The sequence below is a fragment of the Schistocerca nitens genome, chromosome 10, assembly GCF_023898315.1.
Source record: "Schistocerca nitens isolate TAMUIC-IGC-003100 chromosome 10, iqSchNite1.1, whole genome shotgun sequence".
Classification (NCBI taxonomy): Eukaryota; Metazoa; Arthropoda; class Insecta; order Orthoptera; family Acrididae; genus Schistocerca; species Schistocerca nitens.
In genome coordinates, this window is record NC_064623.1 from 120,546,610 (window position 1) to 120,562,531 (window position 15,922).

The 15,922-nt window shown below is 40.7% G+C and overlaps 7 non-coding genes across 7 annotated transcripts; all 7 read left to right on the forward strand.

Moving 5' to 3' along the window:
- Positions 1-222: 222 nt before the first annotated feature.
- LOC126210797 (U4 spliceosomal RNA) lies at positions 223-362 on the forward strand. The gene has a single exon (XR_007540772.1). It is a non-coding gene; the product is annotated as a U4 spliceosomal RNA (small nuclear RNA).
- Positions 363-2,680: 2,318 nt separating this feature from the next.
- LOC126210798 (U4 spliceosomal RNA) lies at positions 2,681-2,820 on the forward strand. Its single transcript, XR_007540773.1, has one exon. It is a non-coding gene; the product is annotated as a U4 spliceosomal RNA (small nuclear RNA).
- A 2,325-nt stretch (positions 2,821-5,145) lies between these two features.
- Positions 5,146-5,285, forward strand: LOC126210799 (U4 spliceosomal RNA). The gene has a single exon (XR_007540774.1). It is a non-coding gene; the product is annotated as a U4 spliceosomal RNA (small nuclear RNA).
- A 2,321-nt stretch (positions 5,286-7,606) lies between these two features.
- Positions 7,607-7,746, forward strand: LOC126210800 (U4 spliceosomal RNA). The gene has a single exon (XR_007540775.1). It is a non-coding gene; the product is annotated as a U4 spliceosomal RNA (small nuclear RNA).
- A 2,320-nt stretch (positions 7,747-10,066) lies between these two features.
- Positions 10,067-10,206, forward strand: LOC126210802 (U4 spliceosomal RNA). Its single transcript, XR_007540776.1, has one exon. It is a non-coding gene; the product is annotated as a U4 spliceosomal RNA (small nuclear RNA).
- Positions 10,207-12,530: 2,324 nt separating this feature from the next.
- On the forward strand, positions 12,531-12,670 carry LOC126210803 (U4 spliceosomal RNA). The gene has a single exon (XR_007540777.1). It is a non-coding gene; the product is annotated as a U4 spliceosomal RNA (small nuclear RNA).
- A 2,335-nt stretch (positions 12,671-15,005) lies between these two features.
- LOC126210859 (U4 spliceosomal RNA) lies at positions 15,006-15,144 on the forward strand. Its single transcript, XR_007540823.1, has one exon. It is a non-coding gene; the product is annotated as a U4 spliceosomal RNA (small nuclear RNA).
- The last annotated feature ends 778 nt before the right edge of the window (positions 15,145-15,922 follow it).

The window sequence follows — 15,922 nt, forward strand, 5'->3', positions numbered from 1 at the left end:
GGGCGTGTAAGCAACTATTAGACACAAGCAGCAAAGAACAGAAATTCTGCCTCTAATAAAATGTATTTTACTGTATTTTCTTCTGTATATTTCTGTATTTGTTTCCCCCAATGGAACTTGAGTAGTGTAAGGTAATACTGATAGGTATCAATGATGCAAGTACTTGTAGGTGTTTGGAACGAACGTCAGGTATAAATAGCAGTGCCAGGCGCTAGGTAGTTAATCTTTGCGCAGTGGCAATATCGTAACCAATGAAGTATAACTGAGGTGCGATTATTGCTAGTTGAAAACTTTTACCAATACCCCGCCAGAGAGATGTGAAATACCGTCTCTGTGGCAATTTTTGGCAACCCCTGAGGGGGTGTAAGTCTCATAGAAACAATGCTTCAAGCTGTGTTTATCTGTGTACTCATTCTGCACTTGTGGAAGTGTTTAGCTGATGGTTGTTAGGGACCATGTACACAGACCAGGCTGTGTTCACTGATGAATTGTGTACATGTCTTAGGCAGCTGGTGAGAAACATTCTCCTCAGTGCAAGATGTTGTGCAACTGCTATGTGTGAATAAAGATGTCAATGTGGACAGTTGAAATGTGGCTCTGTCTAGTGGCAATTCTTGCTCCATAGCATACTTGTGGTACACACATGCAGTGATTAGTGATAAATGTAGGATTTGACAAAACTTGTGTCAGAATTTAGGGGAGGAGACTAGGGCAGTACAGTGAGAGTTGGTGAGTGTGTGGGAGGCAGGTGTTGTACTTAATTCATTTTCACAGCACTGCCAGTGTTATAATTTGTGTTTGTGTCCTGATCATTAGATGCATGTTTGATCGTTTTTGGACACTGCTGTGTGTACACCTTGATAATTAGAACTTATGACCATGGAACTGCTGTTGATAATATTTGGCAATGAGTCTGTTGACTTGAGATGATTGATGTGTTAGGCTGCACAGTGCCTAGTAAGGGCACTCACATTGAGGACAGTGTCCTATCTGGTGTGTGTTACACGAAACAGGAAGAACTGTAATGTTGTGCAAGGCTTTGCCTCATTTTGAGAATACATACATGTGCTGTAGTGTGCAGAGCAGAGGGATTGAAAGAAAGGTAAGGGCTAGTAGCTATTTGGATGGTAACTAATGCAGTCCCTGATGTTGAGGTTTTGTTGAACCTTTATGTAGCTTACATGTTTCATCTAAAGGCTACTGGTGGAAAATCTCCTTCATGCAGTGATAACAGTGATTGTGCAGTAGAATTTGGTGGGCTGCAGCCATGGCATTTCCATTTTGAACAGTGTGATTAGTGCATTTCTTGGTGTATTCGTTGAACTGTAGATTTACTGTGTAAATGTGACACATAATACAGTGTGATAGTTTAAATGGGATGGTGAGCTTAATGATGGTCCAGTGTGCTATGAGAATGTATTGCATGTGGAATACTGAAGAGAGGGAACCAGTGCTTGTGGGGTACATTTTGTGACTGTATCTGTGAATATAAATCAAAGAATGCAATGAAACATACAGTGGTAGAGCAAGTGTAGGTGAGAATTGTAGCAGGAGTCGTGCATTTTTTTTTTTTTTTTTTTTTTTTGTGAGCGGAACTAGTTGGCTTGTCATGGCTCATTCTTTCTGTCTCTCTTCATTAGAGAATACGACTCTTCCTATATGCAAGGTGAGCAAAATTTGCTGCCTACTATAGCACAAATGGACCCATAGAAAATGTCTTATTGTTTGGATCTGTTATGAATGGTTGGCACTCGAGATACTATTTAGCACACATTCAGATATTTTCATTTTTGTCAGGCAATATATTAGCTGGGGCCAATGAGACAGCAGGCGGGTTTGGATACTGTTAGCTTTCTATGATTCTTCTTGGACAAGAACATAAACAACAGTAGAGGAGTCCAAAATATATATTTTTGTGCAGGTTGTTTGGCGCAATGTGGAATAAGCGTGTATCTTGTATATTTAAGACTGCAGCACATGTTCCCAGCGCTATGAAGCAATTTACTGACTGATTTCTAGTTGTACTTTCCTGCAAGGTAAACTCATTTCAACAACTTAACCCAGCTACATGAGAGGATTTGTAAATCTCATTTCATTGTGTTTCCAGGGTGCCTACTCTGTTACACAAATATTTCACCCATCGACATTAATCAATTTCACGGCATGATTCGAGTAAAACTAGCATTTTATTGCTCAGTACGTCAAACAGCTTTTGCTGAGAAGTGTATGGTTTGTTAAGTTAATGTAAATGCAGCTGGCAGTTTTCTTGGTGTCTAGTACTAACCAGCGGCCACAAAATAACAAAATCTAACGATGAGTCTTAATGGGTGTGCCGGTATCTGCTAAATGAGGTTGTGCTACTTTCGTCCATGTGGGGCTAGGCGAGTGAGCAGTAGCGCGCCTGACGGTCAAGGGGAGAACTACTGTGCAGTTTTGAGCGTTTAAGATGGCGGTGAGTGGGCGTGTAAGCAACTATTAGACACAAGCAGCAAAGAACAGAAATTCTGCCTCTAATAAAATGTATTTTACTGTATTTTCTTCTGTATATTTCTGTATTTGTTTCCCCCAATGGAACTTGAGTAGTGTAAGGTAATACTGATAGGTATCAATGATGCAAGTACTTGTAGGTGTTTGGAACGAACGTCAGGTATAAATAGCAGTGCCAGGCGCTAGGTAGTTAATCTTTGCGCAGTGGCAATATCGTAACCAATGAAGTATAACTGAGGTGCGATTATTGCTAGTTGAAAACTTTTACCAATACCCCGCCAGAGAGATGTGAAATACCGTCTCTGTGGCAATTTTTGGCAACCCCTGAGGGGGTGTAAGTCTCATAGAAACAATGCTTCAAGCTGTGTTTATCTGTGTACTCATTCTGCACTTGTGGAAGTATTTAGCTGATGGTTGTTAGGGACCATGTACACAGACCAGGCTGTGTTCACTGATGAATTGTGTACATGTCTTAGGCAGCTGGTGAGAAACATTCTCCTCAGTGCAAGATGTTGTGCAACTGCTATGTGTGAATAAAGATGTCAATGTGGACAGTTGAAATGTGGCTCTGTCTAGTGGCAATTCTTGCTCCATAGCATACTTGTGGTACACACATGCAGTGATTAGTGATAAATGTAGGATTTGACAAAACTTGTGTCAGAATTTAGGGGAGGAGACTAGGGCAGTACAGTGAGAGTTGGTGAGTGTGTGGGAGGCAGGTGTTGTACTTAATTCATTTTCACAGCACTGCCAGTGTTATAATTTGTGTTTGTGTCCTGATCATTAGATGCATGTTTGATCCTTTTTGGACACTGCTGTGTGTACACCTTGATAATTAGAACTTATGACCATGGAACTGCTGTTGATAATATTTGGCAATGAGTCTGTTGACTTGAGATGATTGATGTGTTAGGCTGCACAGTGCCTAGTAAGGGCACTCACATTGAGGACAGTGTCCTATCTGGTGTGTGTTACACGAAACAGGAAGAACTGTAATGTTGTGCAAGGCTTTGCCTCATTTTGAGAATACATACATGTGCTGTAGTGTGCAGAGCAGAGGGATTGAAAGAAAGGTAAGGGCTAGTAGCTATTTGGATGGTAACTAATGCAGTCCCTGATGTTGAGGTTTTGTTGAACCTTTATGTAGCTTACATGTTTCATCTAAAGGCTACTGGTGGAAAATCTCCTTCATGCAGTGATAACAGTGATTGTGCAGTAGAATTTGGTGGGCTGCAGCCATGGCATTTCCATTTTGAACAGTGTGATTAGTGCATTTCTTGGTGTATTCGTTGAACTGTAGATTTACTGTGTAAATGTGACACATAATACAGTGTGATAGTTTAAATGGGATGGTGAGCTTAATGATGGTCCAGTGTGCTATGAGAATGTATTGCATGTGGAATACTGAAGAGAGGGAACCAGTGCTTGTGGGGTACATTTTGTGACTGTATCTGTGAATATAAATCAAAGAATGCAATGAAACATACAGTGGTAGAGCAAGTGTAGGTGAGAATTGTAGCAGGAGTCGTGCATTTTTTTTTTTTTTTTTTTTTTTTTTTTTTTGTGAGCGGAACTAGTTGGCTTGTCATGGCTCATTCTTTCTGTCTCTCTTCATTAGAGAATACGACTCTTCCTATATGCAAGGTGAGCAAAATTTGCTGCCTACTATAGCACAAATGGACCCATAGAAAATGTCTTATTGTTTGGATCTGTTATGAATGGTTGGCACTCGAGATACTATTTAGCACACATTCAGATATTTTCATTTTTGTCAGGCAATATATTAGCTGGGGCCAATGAGACAGCAGGCGGGTTTGGATACTGTTAGCTTTCTATGATTCTTCTTGGACAAGAACATAAACAACAGTAGAGGAGTCCAAAATATATATTTTTGTGCAGGTTGTTTGGCGCAATGTGGAATAAGCGTGTATCTTGTATATTTAAGACTGCAGCACATGTTCCCAGCGCTATGAAGCAATTTACTGACTGATTTCTAGTTGTACTTTCCTGCAAGGTAAACTCATTTCAACAACTTAACCCAGCTACATGAGAGGATTTGTAAATCTCATTTCATTGTGTTTCCAGGGTGCCTACTCTGTTACACAAATATTTCACCCATCGACATTAATCAATTTCACGGCATGATTCGAGTAAAACTAGCATTTTATTGCTCAGTACGTCAAACAGCTTTTGCTGAGAAGTGTATGGTTTGTTAAGTTAATGTAAATGCAGCTGGCAGTTTTCTTGGTGTCTAGTACTAACCAGCGGCCACAAAATAACAAAATCTAACGATGAGTCTTAATGGGTGTGCCGGTATCTGCTAAATGAGGTTGTGCTACTTTCGTCCATGTGGGGCTAGGCGAGTGAGCAGTAGCGCGCCTGACGGTCAAGGGGAGAACTACTGTGCAGTTTTGAGCGTTTAAGATGGCGGTGAGTGGGCGTGTAAGCAACTATTAGACACAAGCAGCAAAGAACAGAAATTCTGCCTCTAATAAAATGTATTTTACTGTATTTTCTTCTGTATATTTCTGTATTTGTTTCCCCCAATGGAACTTGAGTAGTGTAAGGTAATACTGATAGGTATCAATGATGCAAGTACTTGTAGGTGTTTGGAACGAACGTCAGGTATAAATAGCAGTGCCAGGCGCTAGGTAGTTAATCTTTGCGCAGTGGCAATATCGTAACCAATGAAGTATAACTGAGGTGCGATTATTGCTAGTTGAAAACTTTTACCAATACCCCGCCAGAGAGATGTGAAATACCGTCTCTGTGGCAATTTTTGGCAACCCCTGAGGGGGTGTAAGTCTCATAGAAACAATGCTTCAAGCTGTGTTTATCTGTGTACTCATTCTGCACTTGTGGAAGTGTTTAGCTGATGGTTGTTAGGGACCATGTACACAGACCAGGCTGTGTTCACTGATGAATTGTGTACATGTCTTAGGCAGCTGGTGAGAAACATTCTCCTCAGTGCAAGATGTTGTGCAACTGCTATGTGTGAATAAAGATGTCAATGTGGACAGTTGAAATGTGGCTCTGTCTAGTGGCAATTCTTGCTCCATAGCATACTTGTGGTACACACATGCAGTGATTAGTGATAAATGTAGGATTTGACAAAACTTGTGTCAGAATTTAGGGGAGGAGACTAGGGCAGTACAGTGAGAGTTGGTGAGTGTGTGGGAGGCAGGTGTTGTACTTAATTCATTTTCACAGCACTGCCAGTGTTATAATTTGTGTTTGTGTCCTGATCATTAGATGCATGTTTGATCCTTTTTGGACACTGCTGTGTGTACACCTTGATAATTAGAACTTATGACCATGGAACTGCTGTTGATAATATTTGGCAATGAGTCTGTTGACTTGAGATGATTGATGTGTTAGGCTGCACAGTGCCTAGTAAGGGCACTCACATTGAGGACAGTGTCCTATCTGGTGTGTGTTACACGAAACAGGAAGAACTGTAATGTTGTGCAAGGCTTTGCCTCATTTTGAGAATACATACATGTGCTGTAGTGTGCAGAGCAGAGGGATTGAAAGAAAGGTAAGGGCTAGTAGCTATTTGGATGGTAACTAATGCAGTCCCTGATGTTGAGGTTTTGTTGAACCTTTATGTAGCTTACATGTTTCATCTAAAGGCTACTGGTGGAAAATCTCCTTCATGCAGTGATAACAGTGATTGTGCAGTAGAATTTGGTGGGCTGCAGCCATGGCATTTCCATTTTGAACAGTGTGATTAGTGCATTTCTTGGTGTATTCGTTGAACTGTAGATTTACTGTGTAAATGTGACACATAATACAGTGTGATAGTTTAAATGGGATGGTGAGCTTAATGATGGTCCAGTGTGCTATGAGAATGTATTGCATGTGGAATACTGAAGAGAGGGAACCAGTGCTTGTGGGGTACATTTTGTGACTGTATCTGTGAATATAAATCAAAGAATGCAATGAAACATACAGTGGTAGAGCAAGTGTAGGTGAGAATTGTAGCAGGAGTCGTGCATTTTTTTTTTTTTTTTTTTTTTTTTTTGTGAGCGGAACTAGTTGGCTTGTCATGGCTCATTCTTTCTGTCTCTCTTCATTAGAGAATACGACTCTTCCTATATGCAAGGTGAGCAAAATTTGCTGCCTACTATAGCACAAATGGACCCATAGAAAATGTCTTATTGTTTGGATCTGTTATGAATGGTTGGCACTCGAGATACTATTTAGCACACATTCAGATATTTTCATTTTTGTCAGGCAATATATTAGCTGGGGCCAATGAGACAGCAGGCGGGTTTGGATACTGTTAGCTTTCTATGATTCTTCTTGGACAAGAACATAAACAACAGTAGAGGAGTCCAAAATATATATTTTTGTGCAGGTTGTTTGGCGCAATGTGGAATAAGCGTGTATCTTGTATATTTAAGACTGCAGCACATGTTCCCAGCGCTATGAAGCAATTTACTGACTGATTTCTAGTTGTACTTTCCTGCAAGGTAAACTCATTTCAACAACTTAACCCAGCTACATGAGAGGATTTGTAAATCTCATTTCATTGTGTTTCCAGGGTGCCTACTCTGTTACACAAATATTTCACCCATCGACATTAATCAATTTCACGGCATGATTCGAGTAAAACTAGCATTTTATTGCTCAGTACGTCAAACAGCTTTTGCTGAGAAGTGTATGGTTTGTTAAGTTAATGTAAATGCAGCTGGCAGTTTTCTTGGTGTCTAGTACTAACCAGCGGCCACAAAATAACAAAATCTAACGATGAGTCTTAATGGGTGTGCCGGTATCTGCTAAATGAGGTTGTGCTACTTTCGTCCATGTGGGGCTAGGCGAGTGAGCAGTAGCGCGCCTGACGGTCAAGGGGAGAACTACTGTGCAGTTTTGAGCGTTTAAGATGGCGGTGAGTGGGCGTGTAAGCAACTATTAGACACAAGCAGCAAAGAACAGAAATTCTGCCTCTAATAAAATGTATTTTACTGTATTTTCTTCTGTATATTTCTGTATTTGTTTCCCCCAATGGAACTTGAGTAGTGTAAGGTAATACTGATAGGTATCAATGATGCAAGTACTTGTAGGTGTTTGGAACGAACGTCAGGTATAAATAGCAGTGCCAGGCGCTAGGTAGTTAATCTTTGCGCAGTGGCAATATCGTAACCAATGAAGTATAACTGAGGTGCGATTATTGCTAGTTGAAAACTTTTACCAATACCCCGCCAGAGAGATGTGAAATACCGTCTCTGTGGCAATTTTTGGCAACCCCTGAGGGGGTGTAAGTCTCATAGAAACAATGCTTCAAGCTGTGTTTATCTGTGTACTCATTCTGCACTTGTGGAAGTGTTTAGCTGATGGTTGTTAGGGACCATGTACACAGACCAGGCTGTGTTCACTGATGAATTGTGTACATGTCTTAGGCAGCTGGTGAGAAACATTCTCCTCAGTGCAAGATGTTGTGCAACTGCTATGTGTGAATAAAGATGTCAATGTGGACAGTTGAAATGTGGCTCTGTCTAGTGGCAATTCTTGCTCCATAGCATACTTGTGGTACACACATGCAGTGATTAGTGATAAATGTAGGATTTGACAAAACTTGTGTCAGAATTTAGGGGAGGAGACTAGGGCAGTACAGTGAGAGTTGGTGAGTGTGTGGGAGGCAGGTGTTGTACTTAATTCATTTTCACAGCACTGCCAGTGTTATAATTTGTGTTTGTGTCCTGATCATTAGATGCATGTTTGATCCTTTTTGGACACTGCTGTGTGTACACCTTGATAATTAGAACTTATGACCATGGAACTGCTGTTGATAATATTTGGCAATGAGTCTGTTGACTTGAGATGATTGATGTGTTAGGCTGCACAGTGCCTAGTAAGGGCACTCACATTGAGGACAGTGTCCTATCTGGTGTGTGTTACACGAAACAGGAAGAACTGTAATGTTGTGCAAGGCTTTGCCTCATTTTGAGAATACATACATGTGCTGTAGTGTGCAGAGCAGAGGGATTGAAAGAAAGGTAAGGGCTAGTAGCTATTTGGATGGTAACTAATGCAGTCCCTGATGTTGAGGTTTTGTTGAACCTTTATGTAGCTTACATGTTTCATCTAAAGGCTACTGGTGGAAAATCTCCTTCATGCAGTGATAACAGTGATTGTGCAGTAGAATTTGGTGGGCTGCAGCCATGGCATTTCCATTTTGAACAGTGTGATTAGTGCATTTCTTGGTGTATTCGTTGAACTGTAGATTTACTGTGTAAATGTGACACATAATACAGTGTGATAGTTTAAATGGGATGGTGAGCTTAATGATGGTCCAGTGTGCTATGAGAATGTATTGCATGTGGAATACTGAAGAGAGGGAACCAGTGCTTGTGGGGTACATTTTGTGACTGTATCTGTGAATATAAATCAAAGAATGCAATGAAACATACAGTGGTAGAGCAAGTGTAGGTGAGAATTGTAGCAGGAGTCGTGCATTTTTTTTTTTTTTTTTTTTTTTTTTGTGAGCGGAACTAGTTGGCTTGTCATGGCTCATTCTTTCTGTCTCTCTTCATTAGAGAATACGACTCTTCCTATATGCAAGGTGAGCAAAATTTGCTGCCTACTATAGCACAAATGGACCCATAGAAAATGTCTTATTGTTTGGATCTGTTATGAATGGTTGGCACTCGAGATACTATTTAGCACACATTCAGATATTTTCATTTTTGTCAGGCAATATATTAGCTGGGGCCAATGAGACAGCAGGCGGGTTTGGATACTGTTAGCTTTCTATGATTCTTCTTGGACAAGAACATAAACAACAGTAGAGGAGTCCAAAATATATATTTTTGTGCAGGTTGTTTGGCGCAATGTGGAATAAGCGTGTATCTTGTATATTTAAGACTGCAGCACATGTTCCCAGCGCTATGAAGCAATTTACTGACTGATTTCTAGTTGTACTTTCCTGCAAGGTAAACTCATTTCAACAACTTAACCCAGCTACATGAGAGGATTTGTAAATCTCATTTCATTGTGTTTCCAGGGTGCCTACTCTGTTACACAAATATTTCACCCATCGACATTAATCAATTTCACGGCATGATTCGAGTAAAACTAGCATTTTATTGCTCAGTACGTCAAACAGCTTTTGCTGAGAAGTGTATGGTTTGTTAAGTTAATGTAAATGCAGCTGGCAGTTTTCTTGGTGTCTAGTACTAACCAGCGGCCACAAAATAACAAAATCTAACGATGAGTCTTAATGGGTGTGCCGGTATCTGCTAAATGAGGTTGTGCTACTTTCGTCCATGTGGGGCTAGGCGAGTGAGCAGTAGCGCGCCTGACGGTCAAGGGGAGAACTACTGTGCAGTTTTGAGCGTTTAAGATGGCGGTGAGTGGGCGTGTAAGCAACTATTAGACACAAGCAGCAAAGAACAGAAATTCTGCCTCTAATAAAATGTATTTTACTGTATTTTCTTCTGTATATTTCTGTATTTGTTTCCCCCAATGGAACTTGAGTAGTGTAAGGTAATACTGATAGGTATCAATGATGCAAGTACTTGTAGGTGTTTGGAACGAACGTCAGGTATAAATAGCAGTGCCAGGCGCTAGGTAGTTAATCTTTGCGCAGTGGCAATATCGTAACCAATGAAGTATAACTGAGGTGCGATTATTGCTAGTTGAAAACTTTTACCAATACCCCGCCAGAGAGATGTGAAATACCGTCTCTGTGGCAATTTTTGGCAACCCCTGAGGGGGTGTAAGTCTCATAGAAACAATGCTTCAAGCTGTGTTTATCTGTGTACTCATTCTGCACTTGTGGAAGTGTTTAGCTGATGGTTGTTAGGGACCATGTACACAGACCAGGCTGTGTTCACTGATGAATTGTGTACATGTCTTAGGCAGCTGGTGAGAAACATTCTCCTCAGTGCAAGATGTTGTGCAACTGCTATGTGTGAATAAAGATGTCAATGTGGACAGTTGAAATGTGGCTCTGTCTAGTGGCAATTCTTGCTCCATAGCATACTTGTGGTACACACATGCAGTGATTAGTGATAAATGTAGGATTTGACAAAACTTGTGTCAGAATTTAGGGGAGGAGACTAGGGCAGTACAGTGAGAGTTGGTGAGTGTGTGGGAGGCAGGTGTTGTACTTAATTCATTTTCACAGCACTGCCAGTGTTATAATTTGTGTTTGTGTCCTGATCATTAGATGCATGTTTGATCCTTTTTGGACACTGCTGTGTGTACACCTTGATAATTAGAACTTATGACCATGGAACTGCTGTTGATAATATTTGGCAATGAGTCTGTTGACTTGAGATGATTGATGTGTTAGGCTGCACAGTGCCTAGTAAGGGCACTCACATTGAGGACAGTGTCCTATCTGGTGTGTGTTACACGAAACAGGAAGAACTGTAATGTTGTGCAAGGCTTTGCCTCATTTTGAGAATACATACATGTGCTGTAGTGTGCAGAGCAGAGGGATTGAAAGAAAGGTAAGGGCTAGTAGCTATTTGGATGGTAACTAATGCAGTCCCTGATGTTGAGGTTTTGTTGAACCTTTATGTAGCTTACATGTTTCATCTAAAGGCTACTGGTGGAAAATCTCCTTCATGCAGTGATAACAGTGATTGTGCAGTAGAATTTGGTGGGCTGCAGCCATGGCATTTCCATTTTGAACAGTGTGATTAGTGCATTTCTTGGTGTATTCGTTGAACTGTAGATTTACTGTGTAAATGTGACACATAATACAGTGTGATAGTTTAAATGGGATGGTGAGCTTAATGATGGTCCAGTGTGCTATGAGAATGTATTGCATGTGGAATACTGAAGAGAGGGAACCAGTGCTTGTGGGGTACATTTTGTGACTGTATCTGTGAATATAAATCAAAGAATGCAATGAAACATACAGTGGTAGAGCAAGTGTAGGTGAGAATTGTAGCAGGAGTCGTGCATTTTTTTTTTTTTTTTTTTTTTTTTTTTTTGTGAGCGGAACTAGTTGGCTTGTCATGGCTCATTCTTTCTGTCTCTCTTCATTAGAGAATACGACTCTTCCTATATGCAAGGTGAGCAAAATTTGCTGCCTACTATAGCACAAATGGACCCATAGAAAATGTCTTATTGTTTGGATCTGTTATGAATGGTTGGCACTCGAGATACTATTTAGCACACATTCAGATATTTTCATTTTTGTCAGGCAATATATTAGCTGGGGCCAATGAGACAGCAGGCGGGTTTGGATACTGTTAGCTTTCTATGATTCTTCTTGGACAAGAACATAAACAACAGTAGAGGAGTCCAAAATATATATTTTTGTGCAGGTTGTTTGGCGCAATGTGGAATAAGCGTGTATCTTGTATATTTAAGACTGCAGCACATGTTCCCAGCGCTATGAAGCAATTTACTGACTGATTTCTAGTTGTACTTTCCTGCAAGGTAAACTCATTTCAACAACTTAACCCAGCTACATGAGAGGATTTGTAAATCTCATTTCATTGTGTTTCCAGGGTGCCTACTCTGTTACACAAATATTTCACCCATCGACATTAATCAATTTCACGGCATGATTCGAGTAAAACTAGCATTTTATTGCTCAGTACGTCAAACAGCTTTTGCTGAGAAGTGTATGGTTTGTTAAGTTAATGTAAATGCAGCTGGCAGTTTTCTTGGTGTCTAGTACTAACCAGCGGCCACAAAATAACAAAATCTAACGATGAGTCTTAATGGGTGTGCCGGTATCTGCTAAATGAGGTTGTGCTACTTTCGTCCATGTGGGGCTAGGCGAGTGAGCAGTAGCGCGCCTGACGGTCAAGGGGAGAACTACTGTGCAGTTTTGAGCGTTTAAGATGGCGGTGAGTGGGCGTGTAAGCAACTATTAGACACAAGCAGCAAAGAACAGAAATTCTGCCTCTAATAAAATGTATTTTACTGTATTTTCTTCTGTATATTTCTGTATTTGTTTCCCCCAATGGAACTTGAGTAGTGTAAGGTAATACTGATAGGTATCAATGATGCAAGTACTTGTAGGTGTTTGGAACGAACGTCAGGTATAAATAGCAGTGCCAGGCGCTAGGTAGTTAATCTTTGCGCAGTGGCAATATCGTAACCAATGAAGTATAACTGAGGTGCGATTATTGCTAGTTGAAAACTTTTACCAATACCCCGCCAGAGAGATGTGAAATACCGTCTCTGTGGCAATTTTTGGCAACCCCTGAGGGGGTGTAAGTCTCATAGAAACAATGCTTCAAGCTGTGTTTATCTGTGTACTCATTCTGCACTTGTGGAAGTGTTTAGCTGATGGTTGTTAGGGACCATGTACACAGACCAGGCTGTGTTCACTGATGAATTGTGTACATGTCTTAGGCAGCTGGTGAGAAACATTCTCCTCAGTGCAAGATGTTGTGCAACTGCTATGTGTGAATAAAGATGTCAATGTGGACAGTTGAAATGTGGCTCTGTCTAGTGGCAATTCTTGCTCCATAGCATACTTGTGGTACACACATGCAGTGATTAGTGATAAATGTAGGATTTGACAAAACTTGTGTCAGAATTTAGGGGAGGAGACTAGGGCAGTACAGTGAGAGTTGGTGAGTGTGTGGGAGGCAGGTGTTGTACTTAATTCATTTTCACAGCACTGCCAGTGTTATAATTTGTGTTTGTGTCCTGATCATTAGATGCATGTTTGATCCTTTTTGGACACTGCTGTGTGTACACCTTGATAATTAGAACTTATGACCATGGAACTGCTGTTGATAATATTTGGCAATGAGTCTGTTGACTTGAGATGATTGATGTGTTAGGCTGCACAGTGCCTAGTAAGGGCACTCACATTGAGGACAGTGTCCTATCTGGTGTGTGTTACACGAAACAGGAAGAACTGTAATGTTGTGCAAGGCTTTGCCTCATTTTGAGAATACATACATGTGCTGTAGTGTGCAGAGCAGAGGGATTGAAAGAAAGGTAAGGGCTAGTAGCTATTTGGATGGTAACTAATGCAGTCCCTGATGTTGAGGTTTTGTTGAACCTTTATGTAGCTTACATGTTTCATCTAAAGGCTACTGGTGGAAAATCTCCTTCATGCAGTGATAACAGTGATTGTGCAGTAGAATTTGGTGGGCTGCAGCCATGGCATTTCCATTTTGAACAGTGTGATTAGTGCATTTCTTGGTGTATTCGTTGAACTGTAGATTTACTGTGTAAATGTGACACATAATACAGTGTGATAGTTTAAATGGGATGGTGAGCTTAATGATGGTCCAGTGTGCTATGAGAATGTATTGCATGTGGAATACTGAAGAGAGGGAACCAGTGCTTGTGGGGTACATTTTGTGACTGTATCTGTGAATATAAATCAAAGAATGCAATGAAACATACAGTGGTAGAGCAAGTGTAGGTGAGAATTGTAGCAGGAGTCGTGCATTTTTTTTTTTTTTTTTTTTTTTTTTTTTTTTTTTTTTTTTGTGAGCGGAACTAGTTGGCTTGTCATGGCTCATTCTTTCTGTCTCTCTTCATTAGAGAATACGACTCTTCCTATATGCAAGGTGAGCAAAATTTGCTGCCTACTATAGCACAAATGGACCCATAGAAAATGTCTTATTGTTTGGATCTGTTATGAATGGTTGGCACTCGAGATACTATTTAGCACACATTCAGATATTTTCATTTTTGTCAGGCAATATATTAGCTGGGGCCAATGAGACAGCAGGCGGGTTTGGATACTGTTAGCTTTCTATGATTCTTCTTGGACAAGAACATAAACAACAGTAGAGGAGTCCAAAATATATATTTTTGTGCAGGTTGTTTGGCGCAATGTGGAATAAGCGTGTATCTTGTATATTTAAGACTGCAGCACATGTTCCCAGCGCTATGAAGCAATTTACTGACTGATTTCTAGTTGTACTTTCCTGCAAGGTAAACTCATTTCAACAACTTAACCCAGCTACATGAGAGGATTTGTAAATCTCATTTCATTGTGTTTCCAGGGTGCCTACTCTGTTACACAAATATTTCACCCATCGACATTAATCAATTTCACGGCATGATTCGAGTAAAACTAGCATTTTATTGCTCAGTACGTCAAACAGCTTTTGCTGAGAAGTGTATGGTTTGTTAAGTTAATGTAAATGCAGCTGGCAGTTTTCTTGGTGTCTAGTACTAACCAGCGGCCACAAAATAACAAAATCTAACGATGAGTCTTAATGGGTGTGCCGGTATCTGCTAAATGAGGTTGTGCTACTTTCGTCCATGTGGGGCTAGGCGAGTGAGCAGTAGCGCGCCTGACGGTCAAGGGGAGAACTACTGTGCAGTTTTGAGCGTTTAAGATGGCGGTGAGTGGGCGTGTAAGCAACTATTAGACACAAGCAGCAAAGAACAGAAATTCTGCCTCTAATAAAATGTATTTTACTGTATTTTCTTCTGTATATTTCTGTATTTGTTTCCCCCAATGGAACTTGAGTAGTGTAAGGTAATACTGATAGGTATCAATGATGCAAGTACTTGTAGGTGTTTGGAACGAACGTCAGGTATAAATAGCAGTGCCAGGCGCTAGGTAGTTAATCTTTGCGCAGTGGCAATATCGTAACCAATGAAGTATAACTGAGGTGCGATTATTGCTAGTTGAAAACTTTACCAATACCCCGCCAGAGAGATGTGAAATACCGTCTCTGTGGCAATTTTTGGCAACCCCTGAGGGGGTGTAAGTCTCATAGAAACAATGCTTCAAGCTGTGTTTATCTGTGTACTCATTCTGCACTTGTGGAAGTGTTTAGCTGATGGTTGTTAGGGACCATGTACACAGACCAGGCTGTGTTCACTGATGAATTGTGTACATGTCTTAGGCAGCTGGTGAGAAACATTCTCCTCAGTGCAAGATGTTGTGCAACTGCTATGTGTGAATAAAGATGTCAATGTGGACAGTTGAAATGTGGCTCTGTCTAGTGGCAATTCTTGCTCCATAGCATACTTGTGGTACACACATGCAGTGATTAGTGATAAATGTAGGATTTGACAAAACTTGTGTCAGAATTTAGGGGAGGAGACTAGGGCAGTACAGTGAGAGTTGGTGAGTGTGTGGGAGGCAGGTGTTGTACTTAATTCATTTTCACAGCACTGCCAGTGTTATAATTTGTGTTTGTGTCCTGATCATTAGATGCATGTTTGATCCTTTTTGGACACTGCTGTGTGTACACCTTGATAATTAGAACTTATGACCATGGAACTGCTGTTGATAATATTTGGCAATGAGTCTGTTGACTTGAGATGATTGATGTGTTAGGCTGCACAGTGCCTAGTAAGGGCACTCACATTGAGGACAGTGTCCTATCTGGTGTGTGTTACACGAAACAGGAAGAACTGTAATGTTGTGCAAGGCTTTGCCTCATTTTGAGAATACATACATGTGCTGTAGTGTGCAGAGCAGAGGGATTGAAGAAAGGTAAGGGCTAGTAGCTATTTGGATGGTAACTAATGCAGT